Genomic DNA, 24555 nt, shown 5'->3' with positions numbered 1-24555 from the left:
GCAATACATAGGCAGGGGCCCAAAGTAAAATCTTAGTTGTTTAGAGAGTTCCCAATTCTTTATCAATAGGAGATCTGCCTAAGGCCATTAAAATCCTCAGTTACCTGTGGATTGGGATAAATTGTTTCTCCCAGTAAATAAAGTACTAGTTGAGGGAAGTAAAGATAGAGGCTCAGATCTTTCTAGAAATGCAGCGCCAATCTCTTGTCTTGTTACTTGCTGCCACACACTTCATGTCTAGTCATTCTGAAATACTTACAGAAGACAATAGAACATTGGGAAAAGAATGCAGGCTTTACAACTGGGCAGCCTTATGTTGGAATAGCAACTCTGCCTCTTAATAGTGGTGTTGCCTTGGCCGCCATTAAATTCGCTGGGCTTCAGATTTCTTACCTACAAACTATGCAATGATAAAAATAGTCACTGTTCAATAGTCCTTTGGGGACTCAAAATCAGCACACTTCAGTGACACAGTCACTTCCATGTTTATAGCAGCTAATTTCACAATAACTAAGCTATGGAACCAACCTAGGTGCTCTTCAACAGATGAATGGATGAAGAAAATGTGGTATCTATGCACAATGGAATATCACTCAGCCATAATAAAGAGTGGCTATATGACTTTTGCTGGTACGATCTGGAGACTGTCATGCTAAGTGAAATAAACCAATCCCAAAATGCCAAAGTCCAAAAGTTCTTTCTGATATGCGGGTGCTAGTACACAACAAGGAGGGGAGGGAAGAATAGAAATTCATTGGATCAGACAAAGGGAATGAAGGGAAGTGGGGGATGGGAACGGGAAAGACAGTAGAATGAATTGGACGTGACTTTCCCATGCTCATATATGACTACACAACCAGTAAAACTCCACATCATGTGCAACCATAAGGATGGGATCCTAATTAGAGTAAGTTTTACTCCATGTAGTATAATATGACAAAATGCACTCTACTGTCATGTTTATCTAAAAAGCACAAATAAAAAATAGTCTCGTGATGGAGGATTAGGGGTGCTATTGTAGGGACACCCTACAATTGTGCCTGGCAGCAGCTGCCATGGGAGAATGTTCTTCCAGTCCATTTTCTGCTACTACACTTTCACTCCCCCTTTTGAGCTAGATACATAGTTTGCTCTTGTTTCAAAATTCAGCTCAACTGACATGGCTTCCAAGAAGTGGTTCCTGATGCTTCTCATTTGTCTGAACCTTCTTCAGCTTAGGTCTGGAGAGCAGATCCCCTGGTACCATACACCCCTCCTGCCCTGCACTTCAGGAGTCGTGGAGTCAAGAATGGACAACGAGAAGGGCTTCGAGGTAAGCCAGCGAGCAGGCATTTTCTTAAAAGGGAAAGTGAGAGAAAGATTCGGAACTCTGGTGAGCACGCCCAGGAGGGGCAAGAGTGCCATTTAAGTCTGGCAGCGATCCTCCTTTTAAAGGCAGATGAAAAGAAGCTGATAAGCTCCTCTTGATTGTGTGTGTGTGTGTGTTTTTTATTTTTTACAGACTGCGGTTTGATTCATTGTACACAAATGGGGTACATCATTTCGTTTCTATGATTGTGCACGATGTAGATTCATACCATTCGTGTAATCATACATGTACACAGAGTAATGATGTCTGTCTCAATCCACCATCTTTCATACCTCCTTCCCCTCTCATTTCCCTCTACGTAATCTAAAGTTCCTCCATTCTTCTCTCACCCCCCCCCCCATTATATATCATCATCCACTTATCAGGGAAAACATTCAGCCTTTGGGTTTTGGGGGATAGGATTATTTCACTTAGCATGATATTCTCCAATTCTATCCATTTATCTGCAAATGCCAAAATATTATTCTTTATGGCTGAATAATGTTCCACTGTGTATATATACCACCATTTCTTTATCTGTTCATCTGTTGAAGGGCATCTAGGTTGGTTCCACAATCTAGCTATTGTGAATTGAGTTGCTATAAACATTGATATGACTGAGTTACTGTTTTATGCTAATTTTAAGTCCTTTGGGTATAAACAGAGGAGTGAGATAACTGGCTCAAAAGGTGGGTCCTTGATTTTTTTTTTTTTTTGATATTGCAGTTGTGTCGGGCCTGATTATGGATTATGCAGTCACTTTCAGGAAGATGGAGATATGCCCTTTCTGGAAGCAGGAACTGTCTTATAACATGTAGGGACATGTTAAAGTGGCTGTCTACCTTCATTCTCCCTTCCCTACCTACTCTCTATCCTTTCTCTCTCTGCTGTGCTGGTGTCATGCTGGAGGATCCTTCCAGGGATTGTGCTGCATTTATTTTTGTGCCTTTGGTGTTGGGCATATTGCAAGGCATAGCAATAATTATTTCATAAATGGAATTGTCTTGATTTCAACAACTAGGCAAGAGAACAGAAAAGACTCAGCAAAGCTAGAGCAGCCAGGAAGCCCCCAGTTGCTTAGGAGTAGTGACTAGACACTTCCTTATGTACTCCATTTCTAGTGGATGTTCCTCGATTGCTTATTTGCTGGATGATGACACTTTCCAGGTCTGTCATTGGAGTGGAGCTGATCTACTTCCATGGCTTCAGTTACCCCTAGTCTTGATCTGAGGTCCTCTTTACATTAGTGATTTACTATAAGATGCGTGGATCAGTGCCTTGCTATCTGAGAAGCAGCACTGTCTGCAGCTTGTAAAAGCAGAGTCTCAGGACCACACAAGGCCTCCTGAGTTAGAATCTGTATTTGAACTAGTTGCCAGGTAACTTGAATGCACAATATAGCACTGGATTAGTAGCAGTTGCCTTTGAGAATAGTGGATCCCCTGAATTTCCTGATACAGAAATGTGTTTGTCTGTGAAGACTCAGGAAAAATTATTGGGACTGTTGCCAAGAGAAAGAAATAGTGCCCAGGTCCATAGATGGGATCTTGATCAGAATCAGGAAGGAATTCCCTGACCAAGGAAACTGCAAGAGAAATATCCCTTCTTTGTTAGAACTAAGTAGACGATCTGAGTATTTCCAAAAGGGTTCAAATAAGTGAGAAATGAGCTTAATATCTTGATCCTCTTCTTAGAAATAAAATAATTTATCTTTTTAAGAAGGGGACCCATCTTCCTAAAGAAATGCACTACTTCATCACAGCAAATAGGTTTTTTGTTGAATGCAGTAGCAGTCCAATGACTTAAGAGATGATTTCAAAAGCTATCTCCTGGTTTCCGTTCTCCCTTCCAATCCCAGAGGCAAAGCAAGTATTTGCTTTTAGCATAGTCTACACCCAAGCACTTTGTAAATGTTTCCACAAAGCCAGCTGCCCTTTGTGGATCCCCTGGGAACTTTTCTTTTGGTTACTAACCCTCGAGAGCCTGCAACCCCTTATATGCTATGGTATTTGCCTAATGGGAAGGGCTCATGAATCTTCAGGCCTTTTGGAGGAGGGCGATCAAGACTTTGACTCCATTTGAAAACCTCTGTCCTTTTGCTCAGACCTATGGGCTCATCTGAAGATTTTCTCCTGCAGCCTAATTATTTTTTTAGAACCCTAGGGGGGACTCCCTGACACATACACTTAAATAGTATCTCTCTAGCATTTCTCAGCTAAATATTATAAGATTAAACATTCTGAAAATATTACCTCATCTCCTGAAAGCTTCTGTGGAGTCTGCATGTATTTTGGGAGGAGCTGCCTCTGCGGACAATTTTGTGACCGCCAGGAGTTTTGTCTTTCTTTCCTTTGCTTTATCACCAGTTCAGCGAGGTTTTCTCTCCACATCCTTTTAAAAAACATCTACCTGATTCTCTTCCTTTTAAAAAACAGAGTCCCTGAAAGTGGAATGAAAGACTATGGTCTGGAGACCAAGTTGTGAGTGACAAAGCCCTGCACCAGGATGTGTGGTGGTCCAGGTACCTTACGTACGTTAGGTTTTTATTGTTCACGCAACTGGTAGATAGCTGGACATGTAAGCATGGTGGGCGTGCCTGTGAGCTTGCAGTGCACACCACCTGGTTTCACAGCTTTGTGTTACACAGAATTTTTCTTTTCTTTCTTTCTTTTTTTTTTTTTTTAATTGGCTGGGCTGTCCTAGTTTTGGGTAACTCGCCTCTTCTCAAACACACAGGCTGCAACTCTGATTTTTTTCATGGGACCTGAGTCCTGCTTGTCGTTTATACTTTTGCCTTTCTCTTTCATCAGAAGGAAAGAGAGGCTTCCATTATTATTATTATTATTTTAGAGCAAAGCACCTCAGGTTTATGTGGCGACTCTTGTGGCTTTCTAAATGCACTTGATTTAGCTTTCAATGTGTAATTACTGCCAAACAAGCTAATTGCTTTATAAGTGTCCAAAATTCCCTGGTTTAATTTTGCTTTCATTTACCAACCTTCATTATACATCCACTGTTCAACATAAACACAAATGATTGTTAATGAATGCCTAATGCCATATTCATTAGAAAATCAGGTTAATGACTGACAATGAATATCCCAGCTACTTTATTCTTTCAAGCCTTCTTTTTTTGCTTGTTGATTACAATAGCTTTTTTGTTTAAAAAGAAATTTCACCTGCATTTTAAAGTTCAAGGTAAAGCTTTCCTAAGGAATCAAATAACTCTAGTTTCTGATTTTTTTTCCTCCTGAAGATTCCTCTAGACTTATCAAATTATATACATTAGAAGATGCAGTTATTTGTTTGTCAACTGTAGCTCAATAAAGCTGTATAAATTTTAAAAAACAAGCCAATAGGGATGCATAAGATTTCCTTAGTCTATTGGCTACCATGAAGCCTTATTGTTTAGAAAGCAGAAATCTTACAACTGCTGTGTACGAATGTTCAAGTGGTGTACTGAACAACCTTAAAAGGTATTGTTTTTTCATCATGGTCTCTGAATGAACCCAAATGTTGTACCATCCATGATGTTCCCAGCTCTGAGCAGTGGTACTGAAGAGTTGCCATAGAACCTGTCAGCGCAGTGCAGAAGGGCTGGGATTCAGTGCTTTGTGCTGCCCACCGCAGGCACAGGTGACCTTGTTAGAAGACACTGGATCTGTGAAAGTGCACAGCTGGAGAGCGGGCAGGAGCCCACTGAGGGTGAGAACCCAGATTCAGGTTGTGGGCCGTGCCTGACTCCACCTGGTGATTCTGGCTTTCCAAATGAGATTCCTCTCCTTCCTGCACACAGGTGTTCGCTTTCCCAACAAACCAAATGGCTGCCTTTTGATGGTTGCATGTTCTCTTCAGCAGAGGGTGATGGGGTGGGACAGACACTCTGGGCACAGCACTGTCTTGCCACTGCACAGTTACGTGATGTCGGACAGTGTCTTCATCTGTCACGGGCGGATGTGGGGGATTTCGATCCCCTCGAGTTCTTCCACTCTGTGATTGCTTTTGGGATCTCAGCAGAGTTCACCTGCTTTCCTTAAGCCTGTTGATTGATGGTGCTTGGCAGCTATCTCTGCTTCAGAGGCTGAGAACTGAGAGGAGAGGTGGTGACAGGTTTGCCACTGTTGTATGACTTCTGCTTGTGTCCTTGCCTCCAGCCTGTTGGCCTTCCCAGGCTCGTCAAAGGCCACGTCATGATTTTAGCAAATGTCGGCAACAAAATGTCAAGGACCCTGAGCATTGTGACTAGGTAGGTAAAAGGTGTCAAATTTAAAGCCAGAAGTCTGAAAACAAATTCCAGTATTATCAAGGTTTGATATTTTAAGTCAAATGGCAAGGTTCTCTACCTTGGGCAGGTCCTTGGGGGAGCCTTGTCTGACCTCTCTGAGCATCATCTCTTATGTATCATGTATTTGTTTGGGTCTTGTAATGGTTAATTTGAATTGTCAACTTGGTTGGATTAAGAGATGCCCGTGATTAAGAGGCTTCTGGGTGTTTCAACAAGGGCATGTCTAGGAATGATTGGCATGTGGGATAGTGAACTGAAGTGGAGACCCTCCCTAAGTGTGGGCATCACTGCCCAATAGGCTGGTGGCTTGGATGGGATAAAAGCTGGAAGAACAAGGAAGCAGCTGCAGATGCAAGCTTGGCTCTTCTTGAACAGGTTGTTGATCGCTGCTTTGATTGTCTGAGGATATTGGACTCTCGCTTCTTCACTTTTCCAAAGTGGATTCTGCCAGTGATCCTCCAGGTAGTTTACAGAAGCCTTGGTCTCAGCCTAGGTTAGCACTGTTGATCCCCTTGTTCTGGGGCTTCTACCTCTTGGGCTGTGCAGCTACTAGTTCTTCCAGCTCTCCAGCTGCAGACAGCCATTGTGGACTATCCAACTTCTGGTCGTGAAGCCAATCTAATAAATCCCCTTTTTGTAATCATACTTCCTGTTGATTCTGTTCCTCTAGAGAACCCTGACTAATACAGGTCTCTGCTAATTCTGCGTAACAAACAGCTTCAAACTAGCATTCAACAAGAAGTATTCATTTCTCAATTGTGTTTGTGGGTCTGTGGGTTGACTTTGACTATATTTGGCAGAGCTGGGAGATTGACTCAGGCTATGGAAGGTACATCAAAGTCACGTGACAAAGAGTGTACATGTTTGATTCTACTTCATCCTATCAATCACGGTATTCTCAAAATTCTTTGTCTTTTGCCTTCATGTATTAACATGACACACAATGGTGTGTATCACAGTTGAAATTTTACATTTATTTATATGATTCTTTAGTTCCTACCTGCAGCTTGCTCTGGACTCTTGAAGGTGGTGGCTGTGTTTTGGGGTCACCATGGTTCTCTTCAGGTACTCAGTGAATGGATAGCCATTGTTGGGATCACTTACCTCTGATCTGCCTCAAAGCCATCGCAGGAATGAAAGTGAGCCTAATGCCTTGTTTCAACTTTTGCAGAAATTCTTTTGCTACCTTCCCATTGTGAACAGTGTGACCCTGTGGGAGAGAAACATATCACCTTCAAAGGTGAGTAAGCAGGGGTCCTATCATGCAGGGCTGCTTCCACGCTGCCGACCCTTTGGGTTCTGGTGCTGGATGCCTGAGATTTGTCCCTTCATGTCTTTTTGACACTATAACTTATAAAAGATTTATTTTTAAAAATCACGAAATAAGAAGGATGTTGAAAGACATCGTCTATAGTGCTTTGAATCCCCGTTTGAGAATCGTGCTATTTCTTTATTCTTTACATACAGATATGTATACTGAGAAAACCTGCATCACTCATCCAATAGCAGGACATACAGCGTATGGGGCACTTTGTTAGTGCATGTCTGTGGCCCAACATAGAGCAACTAGGATGAGCATCCTATCTTACTATAACCAATAAAAATAAAGAACTGGCTTCATCAGGAGAAGGATGAGCCGCCTGGCCTGTGTATACTGCTCTTTCCCATCTCACTTTCCACTCATTGGCTAATGATCTGCTCTTGGTGAGAGCCAAAGTGAATGTCTGTCCCTGCAATGAATATGTGAGTCTCTGTAAATGACTGCAATGTGCACATGGAGATGGTCGCCATGGCCGACTGGCCAGTCCAGTTGTCATGGAGCTGTGGTAGCTTCTCAGATTTAGTCCCACTGGAGCTTTGTTTACAAAAGCAGGATTGGGGGAAAAAAGAACCTTTCAGTCAATGCTGAAATTTACATACCAAGGGCTCTGATTACCTTTATTTCCTTCCTATTTACCATGAAGGGCTTTGCAATGTCTTCTAAAGAGGACCACATAACCCAGAGATACTGATGGAATCACTAAGTCTCAAGCATCCGGAGAGGAGGTGACTCCAAGTTAGATACTTTTATCTTCTCCAGCGTTCCCTTTCCAACATTTTTGAGGAGGTCAAGTTGCGGCTTGCTGAAAAGTAGTATAAGGTTACTTAAAATAGAATTCAAGAGTAGAAATCAAGAGATGTGGAAACTCACATTTTAAGTTGGAAGGAAAAGATCAAGTGTGGAAAAGATGAAAAACTTGGCCTAGTTTTAGAAAATATGACCTGGTTTCCTAGTGGTTTTTGCTCACTAAAGCAGAAGAATGTATCTAAATAAGGCACCTACACTACACTGTTTCATTATTAATCTTCCATTTGGACTTCAAGTAATTGGCCTCTAAGGATTCCATGCAGCTAAGGGATTCTGTGATTCCCAGCATGGACTGTTGGAGAGGGAAGGATACCAATGCATTCACCTTGTTGGAGCCATTTCATTGGGTGTCAAGGGCTCTGGAAGGCAAAGCTTCCTGAAAGAGGGCTACTGGCCCCTTCATTAGGAAAGGAGTGACAGAGGTGACAGAGTCAGATGTCATCAGCTTACACTGATACAGTGATATCATGCCTCTGGAACTTACCAACAAGTGACACCTGGGTCCCACTCTTCCTGTGACAGCTGAAGGGAGGAGAGGAACACAGTTCCATCCTATGTGCCATCAGAAATCCGGAAATTTCTATTGCCCCCCAAAAAGCATGCCAAGAGGGGTTTGTAGCTGAATCTTATTAAGACTTCAAGTGCCAGAGAATCCTAATCTAAAGAGAAAAAGCCACATAATTCAGTTTTTGAGGTTAGTAAACTTTGAGAAAAAATGAGAAACTAACTATGGATCAATCTAATTTGTGAAAAATATTAAATGAAGTGTTTGCAAAATACATTCAGTGGTGTATATAAGTAGAGTTAATTCTAGCGATGCAAAAATAGTGTAAGGTAAAAATAAATTTATGAAATGCCTATTAATAGACAAAGGGAGTAATTTATTAATATATATTAAGGGATGTTTGAACTTACTAGTGCTGGGAGAAATGCAGACAAAACCACAAAGATCATTTCACATCCGTGAGTTGACAAAGGCGTAGGGAAGTAAGACGTCTCACATGCTGTGCTGCAGAATCACCTTGGAGAGCATTTTCAAAATCGAACGTGGTTGTGGAATGCAAACACTTTTGACTCAATAATTTCCCCCGGGGTATGAAGTCAGAGACTGTACTCAGTGAAGACATGTAGAAGATGGCTTTCCAATGCATCAACTTTATACTGGGAAATTTATAAAGCATAAATGTCCATTGGTAGGAGAATGGATAAATACACTGCGGCATATTTATATACTGAACTATTGCAACTTGCTTAAAGGATGCATTGGAGTTATACGCACCATCAAGGATAAATTTTGGTGACTTAATGCTGAATGAAAACAAGTTAGAGAGTTAAATTTAACATGATAGATAATATTTTGGGGAGAAGTTTATGCTCCTTTGCTTTTCCCTCCCAGTTTAAAGTTATTTGAGATATAGATACACAGCCAGACAAAGGGTGGGAGAAATAAATTCCCCATCAAAGTTGGATTGAAGGATTTAATAAGGTCTCCAAAAATACAAACATGATACCATTCTTCTGCTCGCAAACCTCCAGCGGGCTCCAGTTTCACCGACGATCAAGTTCAGAGCCTTTCTTATGGCTTTGGGGGCTTCCTGGCCTCAGGGCTCATCCTGTTCTTGCAGCCCCTCTTCTGCCCAGCCCCCTCTGCATGCCTCCCTCCCAGGTCCTTTAGATTTGCTGTTCTGCCCACCTGGAATGTTTGGTTCTGCATCTACCTGGATGCTGTTCTGCATTTACCTGGAATGTTTGGTTAGTATTTTGCTCAGGTCTTCTTGCCTCAGAACCAGTAGAACCTGGTCTGATGGGGCATTCAGGGTTGCGGTCTTCCTAAGAATCTTGGCCTGGAATTGCTCATCAGCTAATTTGTGCCTAAATATTCAAAACAGTGGTGTCCAGCTTATAATTGCAAACTTTTAGCAACAATAAGAAAACCTGAGTGCCCATATTCAATATATTGTGCATGTATATCTACCACTCTACTCATTCGAATGTTAAGTGCTATATTATGTGTATGTTATAGACGTGAAATACACATCCCATTGAACTTAGAATACATGACAGTAGAAGTGAACATATTCTTTCATATCAAATCACGATGGTTTCATACTATTTTTAACTGGAATGACCAAAAAATTATACATGAAGGTCATTGTTAACAACAGTGAATATAAAGTCACATTTCCGTTACTCTTTTTACTATATTTCAAACATTAGGGACAAATTCTTAACAACTCATATAACACTGTCATCCTTCTCACCTTGTAATGGGGCAGATGAAGAAATCATACTAGAAGAGAGAGAAATATTGGCTCAGTGTTTTATTAACTGATGACTTCAATAATTTTAAATTCAATGGGATGTGCATTTTATATTTTCAATGGGATGTGTACTTAACACACATGCAGTATAGTTCATAACTTCATAAACAAATATTTACTGAGTGCTGCTGGTCCCAGCATGTTCGCTCCATGAGGGCGGGGCCCGGTGTGCCTCCCTTTCTGTCCTATTCCCATCTCCAGCAGAATGCCTGGCACAAAGGAGATGGTGACTTGGTATTTATTGAACCAATGAATGGACAAGTGGGACCCATGATAGGTGCCAGGTGTGCTCTGACAAGCCTCTGTCCCTGCCTCTCCACCGATGCTGAGCTCCACTTCCTGTAATGACTTGGTTCTGCTCTGGAAGCTCCCACGTCTGCACCAAAGCCCCCTCTGATCTTTGTTCCCCAGCCTGTGGTCCAGTACTGGATGTTTTTGCTCAGCTCCAGCTTGAAGTCAGCCTCAGTTGTTGGGTCCTTCTTGTGTACGGGGCTGGAAAGGGGACTCCGACTGTACCTCCCACTGAGCTGTCCAGTTGCACCACTTTCCAGGGCTTGCTTTCCTTTTGCTCTGTTGGATCCTTTCCTCATAGTATTGTTGAGAAGCAATTATTAGTATTCGTGGGGTAAAATAAAACACACCACATTTCTCTTTGGAAAGAATGATTTCGAGTAATTCTACATTTCAGATACATAGCCAATCAGTGATCCCATATTAAACATGTATTTTGAAATCTTGTGCCATTTAAGGTTTGCATACAAGTTGTGTTAGTGTGGGGAAAACACAGGAAAGTTGGTTAGAAGCTGCTTAGTAATGCTGGAATGCATCTTTTCCACAGCAAGTGTTAAAATGGACATTTAGAGGCATGAACCAAGAGGCTTCCATGCTTCGGGTGTTCTGAGGACCATTAGGGGTCAGATAAGTGTAGAGCTGTAGGTCATGTGACTCGTGTTCTAGAAAAGAGTGTCGTTTTCTTGGGTAGGTGTAAGTCAGTCAGATGTGGACAGGGAGACATTGTAAGATTTTTTTAAAATTCATTTTTATTGTAAACAAATGGGATACATCTTGTTTCTCTGTACATGAAGTAGAGGCATACCATTTGTGTAATCATACATTTACCTAGGGTAATAGTTTTTGATTCATTGTTATTTTTTTCCCTTCCCCTCCACCCCTCCCACCCCTCTTATCCTTCTATACAATCCCTCCTTCCTCCATTCTTGCCCCCCTCTAACCCCCCATTATGTGTCATCATTCGCTTATCAGTGAGATCATTTGTCCTTTGGTTTTTTTGAGATTGACTTATCTCACTTAGCATGATATTCCCCAATTTCATCCATTTGCCTGCAAATGCCATAAATTTATTATTTTTTTATGTCTGAGTAATATTCCATTGTATATATATACCACAGTTTCTTTATCCATTCATCAATTGAAGGGCATCTAGGTTGGTTCCACAATCTAGTTATTGTGAATCGAGTGGCTATGAACATTGTTCTGGCTGTATCTCTGTAGTATGCTGATTTTAAGTACATTTTAAGATCTTTATGAGAGTAATTTGAGAAGGAGAGTGTCTTCAAGACTTTCACATGAGCTCAACCTCAGTCCACTCTGAGTTCAGTAGGGAGTTAACGCCTCCTGTGGCCAAGGTGATCTGGGGACACTATTTATATAAAGAATGACCTCCAAAGATTTTGATAAATCTTCTCTTCTTTAGTATCCAATATGTGTGTCTTAAACAGGGGCGAATGTTCATTTGATTTGGCAAAACTAGTAATAATTGACCCAGATGATAGCTAGTAAGTCTGTGTCCTAAAGAAATGACACAAGGGTCATATTTGCATATCAGGGCAGGTCTCACTAGGGTTCCTTTGACCTCCTCTGCCTAGAATCACAGGCACAGAACTGGAAAGTGTTGCTTACTAGAGGTGGAACCATGGGCATTGCCTCCTGGATGAAGGTGATTGGTTTTGGTTTCTATCAGAATAATCTTGAGGGTTAAATGGCTCAATAAGTATTAGATGTTTCATCCATGCAACAAATTGTATTAAGTACCATGTATCCCAGGCATTATTTTAAGTATGTGGAAGTGAACAAAACAAAAAATCCTGACCTCATGGATCTTTCATCCCAGTGTGGGACCTGGATGATGAAGAGTTAAGTCAAATTGTGATAAGTACTGCAGAGGAAAAACAGGATAAGAACAGAAGGGCACATGCCATTGTCGATAGTGTATTAAGTAGGACTCTTACTTAAAAGCAAGAGAAGCTGACTCTAGTTAATCGATGAGAAGAGATTGAACAAAATAAGATGAAGTAGTTCATGATATCATTTGGAGAGTTACGGAATTAGAACTAAGGGTAGGCTTCCAGGAACAGGGTTCAGTGTTTCAAGAAGGAGCAAAAATGGCCTTAGTTAGATCAAAGATGTAAGAAGATATGGATACTGAGAAACCGGGAGGGCAGCTGGTATGACCACATGTTGCCTAGCTTCAGACGGGCCTCGTGACCTTGCTGGGCTGGACATCTTTGTCCACATCAAATTCCCTGGCAAATTTCCCACCTGCGTGCCCTCCTACCCTGAGTGAAACCTCTTCTGGGGTCAAAACTAATCGGGCAGCTTGTGGAAGGAAGAGGCATCCTCAGGGGAGGACCACATATTTCATTGATGGAAAGAAAAGGATGGAGTTGGTGAACTGTCTTTGGACAATCGAGAGAGTTTAGAAAAAAGACGTCAAATGCTTCTAGTACCTCAAAAAGAGTAACGAGGAAAAGAAAATCTAAAGTTATTCACCTGGACTCGATTCGTAGAAGTGAAAGATCCTTTTCCTCCTTTCGCTTGGGCTGCTTTCCCAGGGAGGACAGATCTTGAGAAGATACATCTAAGGATGGAAAACAGTGTCATGGTGGATCTGACTCCTAAATGATATTTTTCATATAGTCAAATCCCACTTCCACTCTCACATACACACGACGGGACAATCTGCAGTCTTCCCAGCCTTGCTTCTTAATCTTTCTCCACCCCTGTTCTAACCCTGTACTTTTCTACATAGTTCAGAGATGGGAAGGCGAGTACAATGCCCCTGGGCTCAGCTCCCTTCCCCAACAGCTCCTTTCAGGAGTTCCCAGGTCCTGCTCTAGCAAGAGGGGTTTGGGGAAGGTGAGGTAGTTCTCCTGGCTGGGTCAGGTTTCCAGAACTGAGCTACCTGGCAAAACTGTCTACTGCCTTTGTTTGAACCAGAGGCTGAACTCACGCCCCAGTCTGCTTATGTGGGGCCTGGGTCACCTGTCCTCCCAGAATCCTCTTGACCCCCAATCAAGACCACCCACCAGCTAGCTGCTCCTTGACCTTCGTCCATTCTGGTCCTAAGAGGAGGGAAGAAGGTGGCAGGCTTGACCAAGGTTAGGAAACCATGAGTGTTTTTTCAATGCTAGATCCTATGTACCAGAGATAATATAATAACGATTCCTGTTGTGTCCCTTTAGTCCTGTTTGAAATTCTGGCAGATCCTCAGCAATCTGAAACAACAGCAAAAGAAGTTAAATTTGGTGCATTCTTTCATTCCGGAATGTTTTGAAATATTTCAGGCACCTAGAGGTCTGGAGAAGACTATAAGCAACACTGGTGTATCTGTCATTCATCTTAAGAATCAGTATTTTACAGATAGGAATGCAGCAATTTTGCATGTGGGGAAGCAGCCCAGTTTCCCCACAGCTTACCAGTGGCCTGGGGCAGGGACCCAGAATTCCTTGCTTGATGCAGAATGGGTTGCAGTAAGGCTGACAGGAGAAGGCCTGGAAGTAGCCTGGCGTTTATATGCGGAAACTCCAAGCTGCACAGACCTCCAGGCTCAAGACCATAGCAGAACATCAGCAGCAGATGTGCCATAGTCTCTACCATCCTAAAGGTCCACTGGGACCAGTTACATCTGCTATGGAGGCAGCAGAAAAGGAGGTCACAACAGAAAGACCAGGCAGGAAGAGACTGTCCTATAGATGGCACTCAGAGTTATCACCACTTCCCAGGGCCGAGAAAAAAACACTTCTTCCTGCAAAGCTCCATCCCAGGGGAGGGAGCAGGGTGCATACTTCAGAGTAGAGGATGCTTTGAAAAAGACTTTGAACTTGGAAATGATTAGGTTAAATCCTGGACTGGCTGAGCAATTATCTAAGAGACAGTTTTAAACTTCCTAAGTTGCCTTGACATGTGAAGATAAATTGTTCACTGCAAGTTGAGTTTGAGCAAGAAAGTAAAAAAAAAGAAAAGAAACAGAGAGGGAAGGGAACCTAGAAAAGTGGAAGAGCAGCTTAGCACTCGGAGAAGGCGTGACTGCAGAGCTTAGACTTATTTTCTTCCATTTGTTTATTTGACAGCTGTTTTTCAGGTCCCTATAAACACTGGGCATTGTTGTAGATTCAGGAGATGACGGTGGGCCACCAGAGTGTACCTTTCAAGTCTTCGAGGGAGGAGATGAGGGTCAGTGCTCAGAGGTAGGGAGTCTGCACCAATTAGAAAATGGTGCCATTAGTGGAAGGGCATACCTTCTCCGGGATGATGCAGCACCAAGTCCTGGCACAGTCCTGATGAGTGGAATGTGGGCTTGAGGGCACCCCACCCTTGAGGCTCTTCCTGTTGGCAGGGCCCGACCTGCCCAGGCATGTGTGCAGGTCCTGGGGAAGCTAGACAATACAGTGAATAAGCAAAATATATGGTAGTTCATTGATGATAGGGAATCCAAAGGGGCTAGGTGTGTGTGTGCGTTGTGTGGGTTGGTGGTCCCTTTTAAAATATGGTGGTGATGGGAGACAAATAATTATGTTTAGTAAAGAGCTGAAAGAGATGAAGGATCAAGCCATAAAGATGTTTGGAGGATGGGTTTGAGGGAGGGGGAACAGCAAGCAGAAAATTCCCAAGACAACACTGCCCTGGGATATTGAAGGAACAGCAGAGGGGCAGGAGCAGAGTGGAGAGAGAGGAGATGAATTAAGAGAGGTAAGGGATACATCCCTCTTGCCTAAGACAGTTTGGGTTTATACCTGTTGTTCTAGAATAATTATTAGTGGGCTCCCCTTTCCCACTCAAAAATGTCCCCAAATGATCAAAGCCCTCGTGGATTTTCTAAAATATATAATGTACAGACTAGTCAGTTATGATTCAGTGTTGAAAACAAGCACTAATTTGTAACTCCGGTTTCAGGATCTGGAGTCCCAGATCCTGGTTAGCTTGGTGGGAAGTCACTGGAGACTGCTCTGAAGGGGATGTGGAGTTGTGGTTGGGCTGTGGGCTGCGGGATGTGACTTTGGCCTAACAGGACCCTTCGACATGACTTATTGGAGGTGGCAGAAGAACTCGGGGCTATTTCCCCTGGAATCAGGTTTCTGGTGCCCGGACAGCTGGCCTGGTCCTGGGTGCAGCTCCTGGAGGTCTCAACGCCACACTCCAGGGTGCACGTGGGTGCTCAGCCCACCTCAAAGATCGTTTGCTTCGTGAAGCTGCAGGACTAACGATGGGAGAAGTGAGCGCCATTTCAGTTGCTTCTGTCCTTGAGCAACCCCACCCTGCACTGCGGCGTGCTCGCTGGAGTTTGAATCATGCTGACCCTCTGTATCATAGACTCTCCTGTAATACCGGGATCAAAGGATCACACTGCAAATGATTTTGGGAAGGCTGCAAGTGGCAGAGAGCTGTGAGCACTCACCCAGGTTCTAGGAGCCTCATCCACCCACATGGACATGCCACCGATGGTGTGAGTTTTAGACCATAGAGATCTGGGAGAGGAGCCTAAGTCCTTATCAGTTAGCTGAAGATAACCTGGGCTCAGGCAGGATGGATATTCAGGAGACCAGTTCTCTGCCAGAGTAGAGTCTGGAATGATCAAGATGTGCTTGACTGTCTTCCAGACACTGAGCAATGTGATACCTGCTTTCAGCTGGCTACTTCTGATGGCTCGAGGGGCTGGGAACTAAAAAATGGTTGGGGACAGTGATGATATAGACAAATTTGGGACCAGACAGCCTAAGTTCAGGGTCCTGGCTTGGCCACTTTCTGCCCTGTGACTTCGGGAGATATCGTCTCATTTTGTAGACGTCACCTTCCTCATCTGCAAAACAGGGTCAGGTTAGCATGATATTCACAAGGTCGTCGTGAACATCAAGTGTGTTCGGTAAGAAATACCTCACGTTGCGCTGCCATTCATGTTAGCTCTTAATAGCATTTCTTTGACCTGATATCCTTTTTATTTCTCTCTCTCTCTCTCTCTCTCTCTTTTGTGGAGCTACTCCTTTTAGTGATTGGCATGCTGTAGTCTTTTTGCTTCAGGAAAAAGGTGAATTATTTCCCCTGAGGTTCTCTAAATCCATAAGCCAATGTGGTTTTAAGCCAAATATGTGGGTGGTCTCCAAGGCAAGCTTAGCTTTTATCTCAAGTTTTCATTTTCCTGTTAGGTATGGAGAAAACAAAACAAAGCTAAACTTGGTTAAATTTTAAAGTAATTAAACAAGTAAATGCATGTGTATTTTTATATATATACTATTTAAATTTGATTAGGCAAGCGAAATTTAGAACTGTGATAAACAGAAATGGATCATTCCAATAAAAATCAGGCAAAATTCTCTAATAAAGAAGATGACACCATTCTAATTTTTTAGAATCATTTAAAAACTTCATTGAGTATTATATGGATGTAGGTATGCATACTGTTCTACCTGAGTAGCTTTTTTTATGCTACTAATGGGTTACTTATCACACAAGAATGAGTACATCTCAAGGAAGAATATACTTGGATTCATTACTCATCATAAGTATAATTATTGTTTAACAATATTATGAAGGGCTGGTGATGAGATGCAGGTGTTTAAACACGCAGTGCCAATAGATTTGACACGCCATTCAGTTCCAGGCGTATACATTTTTAAAGGCTCTATTCACCAGGGGGACAATGAAGCCCACACAATGGTAAGTGTGTTTGCTGAAAACATGAAGTGACTGGTTAATTTCTAGTCTTTAGATTTTTCAAACGGGCTATTTTTTTCACCATTGAGTGTTCCTTAACTTACTAGTCTATACATTATATATTTTAGAATGGGAGATAAGACAGGGCTACATTGATAAAGTCTACCTATTGGGGGACTGCACACCACGTCTGAGTTTTGGAAGAAGCTGTGCACATTCAATTTCAGGGAGAGCAAACAAACTACACCCTGGGGACCTGAGGCTTTGACACATGTTTTTTATTTTTATTTTTTAACCTGGGATTACTGGTACTTAGGAAGCAGGTAGTCTAACCCTCTAGCCTCCAGATGAGGAAACTGAGGCCACAGAAGTTTTGCCTCCAGTCAAATGTGGGGCTCTAATGATCTGAACTCGTGATTTAATGTACCTAGTCACTCGACATGTCCTGTGCCAGGTTCTGTGTCTGTTCCCACACTCAGGATCACTGTGAAGTTCCTGGCCGTGGTTGGATTCTGCCCTTTGGTCCCCTTTTGGTGAACACTTTCCTTGACATATGTGTGTGAGTGTGCTGATGTTTCTGCAGCTTGTCTCGAGGAGTTTAAGGGTCAGAGAGGAGATGGTAGGAACCAAAGTTTACTATATGCTATAGACTTTACATGTGTTACCTTTGTTTAAAAAGTTATGAAGCCGGTGTTGCACCTAGTTGAAGGCCAGCTCCATCACTTGGTAAGATTCAGTATCTTTTAAGTGATGGTAGAGAAGATTTTTTTTCAACCACAGTTTAATACAGTGCCTGGCTGGCGCACAAACCACTTAAATTGCATGGAGTGAATGAGTAAAGGAATAACTGCTGAACTAGGTGGCTCCAAAGTTTCCTTCACTATATTTATAGTTGCTGTGTTGTATCTTCTAGGGCCAGAAACACTGCTTTTCTTTGAATATCACCTAGCATGGAAGAAGTTGTTTAATATCGTTTCCTTATGATGGCAATTAAATTGCCCAAAACTTAGAGTGCTTATGTAGCTGCTATTCTAGGATTTTTTTTTTGAGAACCATGAATGATGTACCTGTAAAATTAGTTTTGAAGTTGCCATTGGAATATCAAAGTACACATCAACACCTTAAGATAGTGTCTTGAGTTCCATTCAAAGTGCTAGGGTCATGAAGACTCAAGTTTATTAAATGATTTACATGGATACATGTTGTTTGCTTATTATCATAGCTTACATTGCTCTGGGGTAGGTACCTTATTATATTTCATTTTAGTCTGTGTAACAGAGTTTCAAAAATACATCCCTGTTTTAAGTAGATGAGAAAAACTGAATTCAAGAGTGATTAAGAGGCAGAATCCCATAACCCAGGTTGAACTGGTGCCTAATCTGCATCAGCTGTAGTTTATTAACACTCTCAGTTATTTGCTCACTTATTCATTTGTTCACTGATTCATTGATGTTTTTTTGAGAAATATACATTAGCTGTTATTATGTGAAACCACACCAGATAGACACAAATCAACATTTGCTGAAAGCTCATCTGTACTTCCTCATGTGTAAAGAAATACTGGCCTTTGAAAAGCAAAGGGGCTTTGTGTCTTGGACCTCCCGGTCATGCCTGGCCCTCATGAGGTTAATCCAGTAATGGGTACAGAAAAGAACTGAAAGAGTTCTAGAAAGGTTCCTGATGATTTTGGAAAGGACAGAAGCTACTAAGGGAAAGAAGAATATATAGGCAAGGCAGGAATTCGGGGAAGACCAGGGCGGGGGTGGACTGAACTTTGAAGGGACAGTTTTGGGAGAAGGAAGGAAGGGAGATGGTGGGAAGAGAAGAGGGATAGAGAGAGAACCATGTTATAAAGAGTGAGGTTTGGCCAAGTGCAGGGGCTCATGCCTGTAATCCCAGTGGCTCGGGAGCTGAGGCAGGAGGTTGGAGAGTTCAAAGTCAGCTTCAGCAACTTTAATGAGGCCCTACACAACTCAGCAAGACCCTGTCTCTAAATAAAATAAATATATAAATATATATGTATATGCATACATATCTATATATGTATGTATATATATATATATATAGGGGCTGGGGATATGGCTCAGTGGCTAAGCGTCCCTGGGTTCAATTCCTGGTACCAAAAAAAAAAAAAAAAAAAAAAAAAAAAAATAAGGTTTTAGGGAGAAAGGTGAAAGATGAGGAATTTCAGAGAGCATTGCTCTGTGCCATGAAAGGTAACACGTTCTAACGACTTCAGTAAAGGTTTTGACTGCTTTCTAACTGGGTTTTTGGAAGCAGGGCTTACTTTCTTTTAAATGTGGTACCCACCCTGATGTGAGCCATGAGGAAACAGCTTTATTTGGTTACACTGTCATCTCGTTTGTGTAAAAGAGAGTGCATGTCTTAGAGCAATACATATGTACCACAATTTCCTGAAAGCACCCAAGAACATTTTTAAATCTTAATTGCTTCTTGAGAGAAGTGAAATCTTGAAAGCTCTTCTATACTGTTTAAGACTTTTAGAATGAGCATTAAAAAAGAAAACATACTTTACTGATGTAGTTTGTATTTTTCATAAATAATTTCTCATTAACTGGAATAGCAATATTTCTCTTATGTGCAAGAGCTATGACCAAGAGATTATGTTCTTGCTTCAAATGTCTTTAAAAATATAGGATTTTGGGGAAAATTGCTTCCAATGCCTAATTTAAGTTGAAATAATAAGATTGAGACTCTTTGGCAGGAAAACAATTCCCAGACCAAAGGGAGGATCTAGATAAATCCCTGAGTGCATTACTTCCTCACAGTAGCTCTGGAGACGACCAGAGAGGACTCTTCCGCTTTCTAGTCGCAGACAGGATGTCAGGGCCTCCTAGCATTTGGGGTCTAGAAAACCAAGTGTGGAAACCAGCATCCCAGGCCCAGTGCCAAGCATCCTGGGGCCCAGGGGTCAAGGAGACTGTGGAGGGTCTGCTCCTTCCTGGTCCACTAGATGCTGCTTCCCGGTGGGGAATTTCCTCCCCACACAGCAAGGATCTGGTGGGATACCAGGTAGAACAAAATACCAAACCGAGACACCAGAAAATATACCCATGTGGGGATCTAAGCTGTCAGTGCTTAGTATTATTCTTTTCTTTGCATGAATTTCAAATGAGAGGGACAGAGAAGTTGGCCACTGGAGGTCAAAATATCAGATAGGCTGGGAATGTGATCTAGGAGCGTGGCAAAAGGCTTTCTATCCTGCCTCCCAGAATGGTAGACATTCCTGATCCACCAGGGCAGTATTCAGGAATCCCCCGCGTCCCTGTGGGGAGGTTCTTCACCTGATCAACTTACCTTAGGACTAAAGGCAGAAGGTAGACCCCAAAGACAATGGAGCCAAGGTTGCTTAGTTTTTCCCCCAAATTCCTTAACCAGGGAAAGCACTGTGCCTCAAGCAGTCCATAAGAAGGTAGGAGTGATTTGCAGGCAGGATTTTCTCTGTAGAGTAAAACTAGAAACTGTGTGTGTGTGTGTGTGTGTATGTGTTTGTGTGTGTGTATATATATATATATATATATTTTTTTTTTTTTTTTTTTTCCCTAACGAAAGTAAGGAAACTTTTAGGGGAAAAACCCAGACTGGTGGTTCAGAAATGGTGCCTGAGAACCAAGTCCTCTTATTCCGGCACCTGGAAGTGTCCTGCAAGCCCATACTCACCCTTGAAATAAAGCCAGTCAATTCTAGGCCTGACCCCTCCATCAAGCTCACTGTCACTGGGAGAAGCCCTGAATTCTTTCACAAGAGAATCACATCTGCAGAAAGAGAGAAGAAACTCATCAACCTTAGCTATTACTCAAAATATCAAGGACTTCCAGGATTCAGGGAAAGCCAATTACATAAAAGAGAAGGATCAAGAAGTTTGAACAGAGAAAGCAGCGTTGGAGGGCATCAACCTAATTCCAAAACCAGAAGCAAATTTTCCTTTTAAAAAGATGTCTAAGGAGTATCCTGTGGCGGGGGATTCTCAGAAAATCATAAACTAAGAACAGCTGGGTCCTTAAAAAAGAAGCAATCAACAAACAAAGAGTTCATGGAATGGAATATGTGATTGCTGAAAGTAAGAAGCTTTAGTAGAAGATTGTGAGAAGTCACAGAACATCTCCCAACAAGGGTGGAGCAAAAATTAAAAAAAACAAATGTATGAAAAATGCAAGAGGAAGTTAAGTCATGGGGAATCAGTGAAAAGGTAAGGGAAGTCAACATGAGCTCACGAGAGACCCACAGAGTGGATCTGGTCCGAAGCACCGAGGCATGTGAAGCAGGAGCCGGAGGAGCGTGGGAACCACAGTGCCGATCTCAGACCTCTGCTTCTTCCGTTAGAGGGTCCCGTGTCATGCCCCCTTCTACTCCTCCATCCTGGGCAAGGCCACGGGATCCATTCTGGACAGTCCAGAATTGGATTGGATTTTAGTTTTTGTTTTCCCTAGTAGAATTTATTTGATTTTAAATTCAGATACACAACCTAAAATTTCCCATCTTAACCATTTTTAGGTGTGTTAAGTATACACATTATTTTATACCAGATCCCCAGAAGGTTTTTGGTCTTATAAAATTGAGATTCCTCCCACCACACCACCTGGAACCCACCATTCTGCTTTTAGTTTGTGTGATTCCAACTATAAACCTATGCAAGAGGAATCTGACAAAATTTGTCTTTTTGTGACCATTATTTTATGAAGCATCAGGTCCCCAAGGTTCATCCATATTGAGCATGTGGCAGAATCTACTTCCTTTTTTTAAGACTGAATAATATTCCACTGCAAACATACAGTATTTTGTTTTTATATTCATTCAACAGTGAACATTCGAGTTGCTTCCACCTCTTGGCTATTATGAACTGCTATTAACATAGTTCTACAAATGTCTGAGACTCTCCTTTTTAATTCTTTTGAAAGTGGGATCGCTGGGTTATATAGTAATTCTGTTTTTTATTTTTAAATGATTTGCCATACTATTTTCCATAGTAGTGGTAACATTTTAGAATCCTACCAACTGGCCAAGGGTTCTAATATCTCCACATTCTCTGTAAAACCTGTTATTTTCTGTTTCTGTTTTGTTTTCTGTAGTGGTCATCTACTGGGTGTGAGGTAATATCTCATTTGGGCTTTGGTTTACATTTCTTCAGTGGTTAGTGTTGTTGAACAACTTTTCATATGCTTTCTAGTTATTTGTATAAACTATTTTGAGAAATATCCATTCAAGTCTTGTGCCTATTTTTAAATTAAATTATTTAATTTATGTTGATTTTTAGGAGTTCTTTACATAGTCTAGATGTTAAACTCATCAGATATTCGATTTGCAAATATTTTCTCCCATTTCATGGATTCTTTCACTCTGCCGATTATGTCCTTCGGTGCACTGAAGTTTTTAAGTTTGATGTGTCCCATTGTCTATATTTGCTTTTCTTGCCTTTATTTATTTCATCTCAGAAGTTATTGCCAATCCCGATACTACAATGTTTTTCCCTTATGATCTCTTCTAGGAGTTTTAGAGTTTTTGTTCTTTTATTGGTTCCTTTAATCTATATTTATTTAATTTTTGCATGTGGTGAAAAATAAGGTAAACTTAATCTTTCATATGTATGTATTCAGTTTTCCTAGCACTGTTTTTTAAAGAGTCATCTCTTTCTCATTAAGTGGTCATGATCACTGGACTATATGCAAAGTTTTGTTTCTGGGATACCTATTGCCTTCCATTGGTGTGCATGTCCATCTTTATGCCAGCACCACACTGTATTGATTACTATAGATTTGTAATATATCTTAAAATTAATATATGTGAGTCTTTTAAGTTTATTCCTCTTCTTCAAGATTTTTTTGGACTATTCAGTGTCTCTTGAGGTTCCATATGAATTTTAGGATGGATTTTTCCATGTTTGAAAATGGAAAAATGTTGGGATTTTAATAGAGGTTGCATTGAATCTGTCACTTGCTTTGAGTAGTACTGGTATCTTAACAATATTAAATCTTCTAGTTCATGAATATGGAATGCCTTTCAATTTATACTTGCATCCTTTAACTTTCTTTCTTCTTTTGCTGGTTATTAAACCCAGGGTCTTATGAATGCTAGACAAGAGTTTCACCATTGAGTCACCCCCCCATCCCCTCTTTAATTTCTTTGAACAATGTTTTGTCATTTCAGACTACAAATATTTTACCTCCTTGATTTGCTTCATTTATTAATATTTTATTATTTCCAGTGTTAGTAAGTAGAACTCTTTTCTTAATTTCCTTTTCAGATTGTTCATTATTAGTATATGGAAATGCAATTAATTTTTGCATGTTGAATTTACATCTGGAAACTAGCAGAATTTATTAGATTTTTGTGTGTAATCTTTTGGGTTGTCTATATATACAATCATATCACCAGTCAATTAAGATAATGTTACTCTTCCTTTCCAATTTATGTCTTTTTTTTTTCTTACCTAATTACTATACATAGGGTTTCCAATACCGTGTTGAATAGATGTGGTGAAAGCAGGCACCACTCTTGTGTCTGAACTTAAAAGAAAGGGTTTTAGTCTTTCACCATTGAGTATCCAGTTAGTTGTGGGCTTTTCATATATGACCTGCATTATGTAGAGGTAGTTTCCATCTATTCTTAGTTTGTTGAGTGTTTTTATCATGAAAGTTAATTGAATCTTGTCAAAAGTTTTTTGTTTGTTTCAGTTGAGAAAATCATGTGAATTTTGTTTTTCATTCTGTTAATGTGGTTTATTGCACTCATTGATTTTCATACATTGAACCATCCTTGCATTCCAGGAATAAATCCCACTTGCTTTTGATGTATAATACTTTCATTGTGCTATTGAGTTTGCTTTTGCTAATACTTTGTTGAAGATTTTTGCAGCAATATTGCTCAGGGAAAATGGTCTGTAGTTTTCTGGTAGTGTCTTTGTCTAGCTTTGGTATCAGGTTAATGCTGGTAGCTCACTTTGTTTCAAACAGAGTTGACATTCTGTTAGGAGGAAATCTTTAGTTTGGATCTTTGATTGCTAAATATCCAGTTCTAAATATTTGGCAAAAATACTACAAAAGTGTGAAAACTTTTGAGCTGCTTGGTACTGAATCATTATGTGTGATGTTGAACCATCAGTGGTGTGGAACTCTGAGCTCCCTCTTCAAATGCAAGTAGTCTCTCCCTATGGCTCCTTCCCACTCCTTAAGAGTTAATTGACTTTCAGTAGGTTTAGTTACTTTTAGCCATAATTTCTGCACCTGTAAAGTGAACACAGTATACTTTATGTCATGGTGTTGTGGCAAGCATTCAGTGAGTTGATGTAAACACCTAGTTTGAGTCACAGGGACCTCTGTACATTTCTGCTTTGTTTATTCTTCTTCTGTAGCATGTCCCACTAGAGTCAGAGAACTAGTAGAAGGACTAGGGCCATAGATGTTGGAGTTAGAAGATACACCATTTGTCATTTCTTTTTTCCTCAGAGTTTGCTTGCTATTGCCTTGACTATTTTGTACTCTGATCTTACTGCCTTAAGTATTTCCATA

The 24555-nt window shown here is 41.2% G+C and overlaps 1 protein-coding gene across 1 annotated transcript in view; it reads left to right on the top strand.

Moving 5' to 3' along the window:
- The first annotated feature begins 1209 nt into the window (after positions 1–1209).
- C4H12orf42 (chromosome 4 C12orf42 homolog) overlaps positions 1210–24555 on the top strand; it is a 91498-nt gene continuing 68152 nt past the window's right edge. Inside the window, exon 1 of the mRNA XM_047547872.1 lies at positions 1210–1312. The gene's annotated coding sequence lies outside the window, so the exon portion shown is untranslated. The remainder of the gene's footprint in view (positions 1313–24555) is intronic.

The sequence above is a fragment of the Sciurus carolinensis genome, chromosome 4 (assembly GCF_902686445.1).
Source record: "Sciurus carolinensis chromosome 4, mSciCar1.2, whole genome shotgun sequence".
NCBI classification, from domain to species: Eukaryota; Metazoa; Chordata; class Mammalia; order Rodentia; family Sciuridae; genus Sciurus; species Sciurus carolinensis.
The sequence above is the reverse complement of the archived record's forward strand: the minus strand, read 5'-3'. Positions and strand labels throughout refer to the sequence as shown.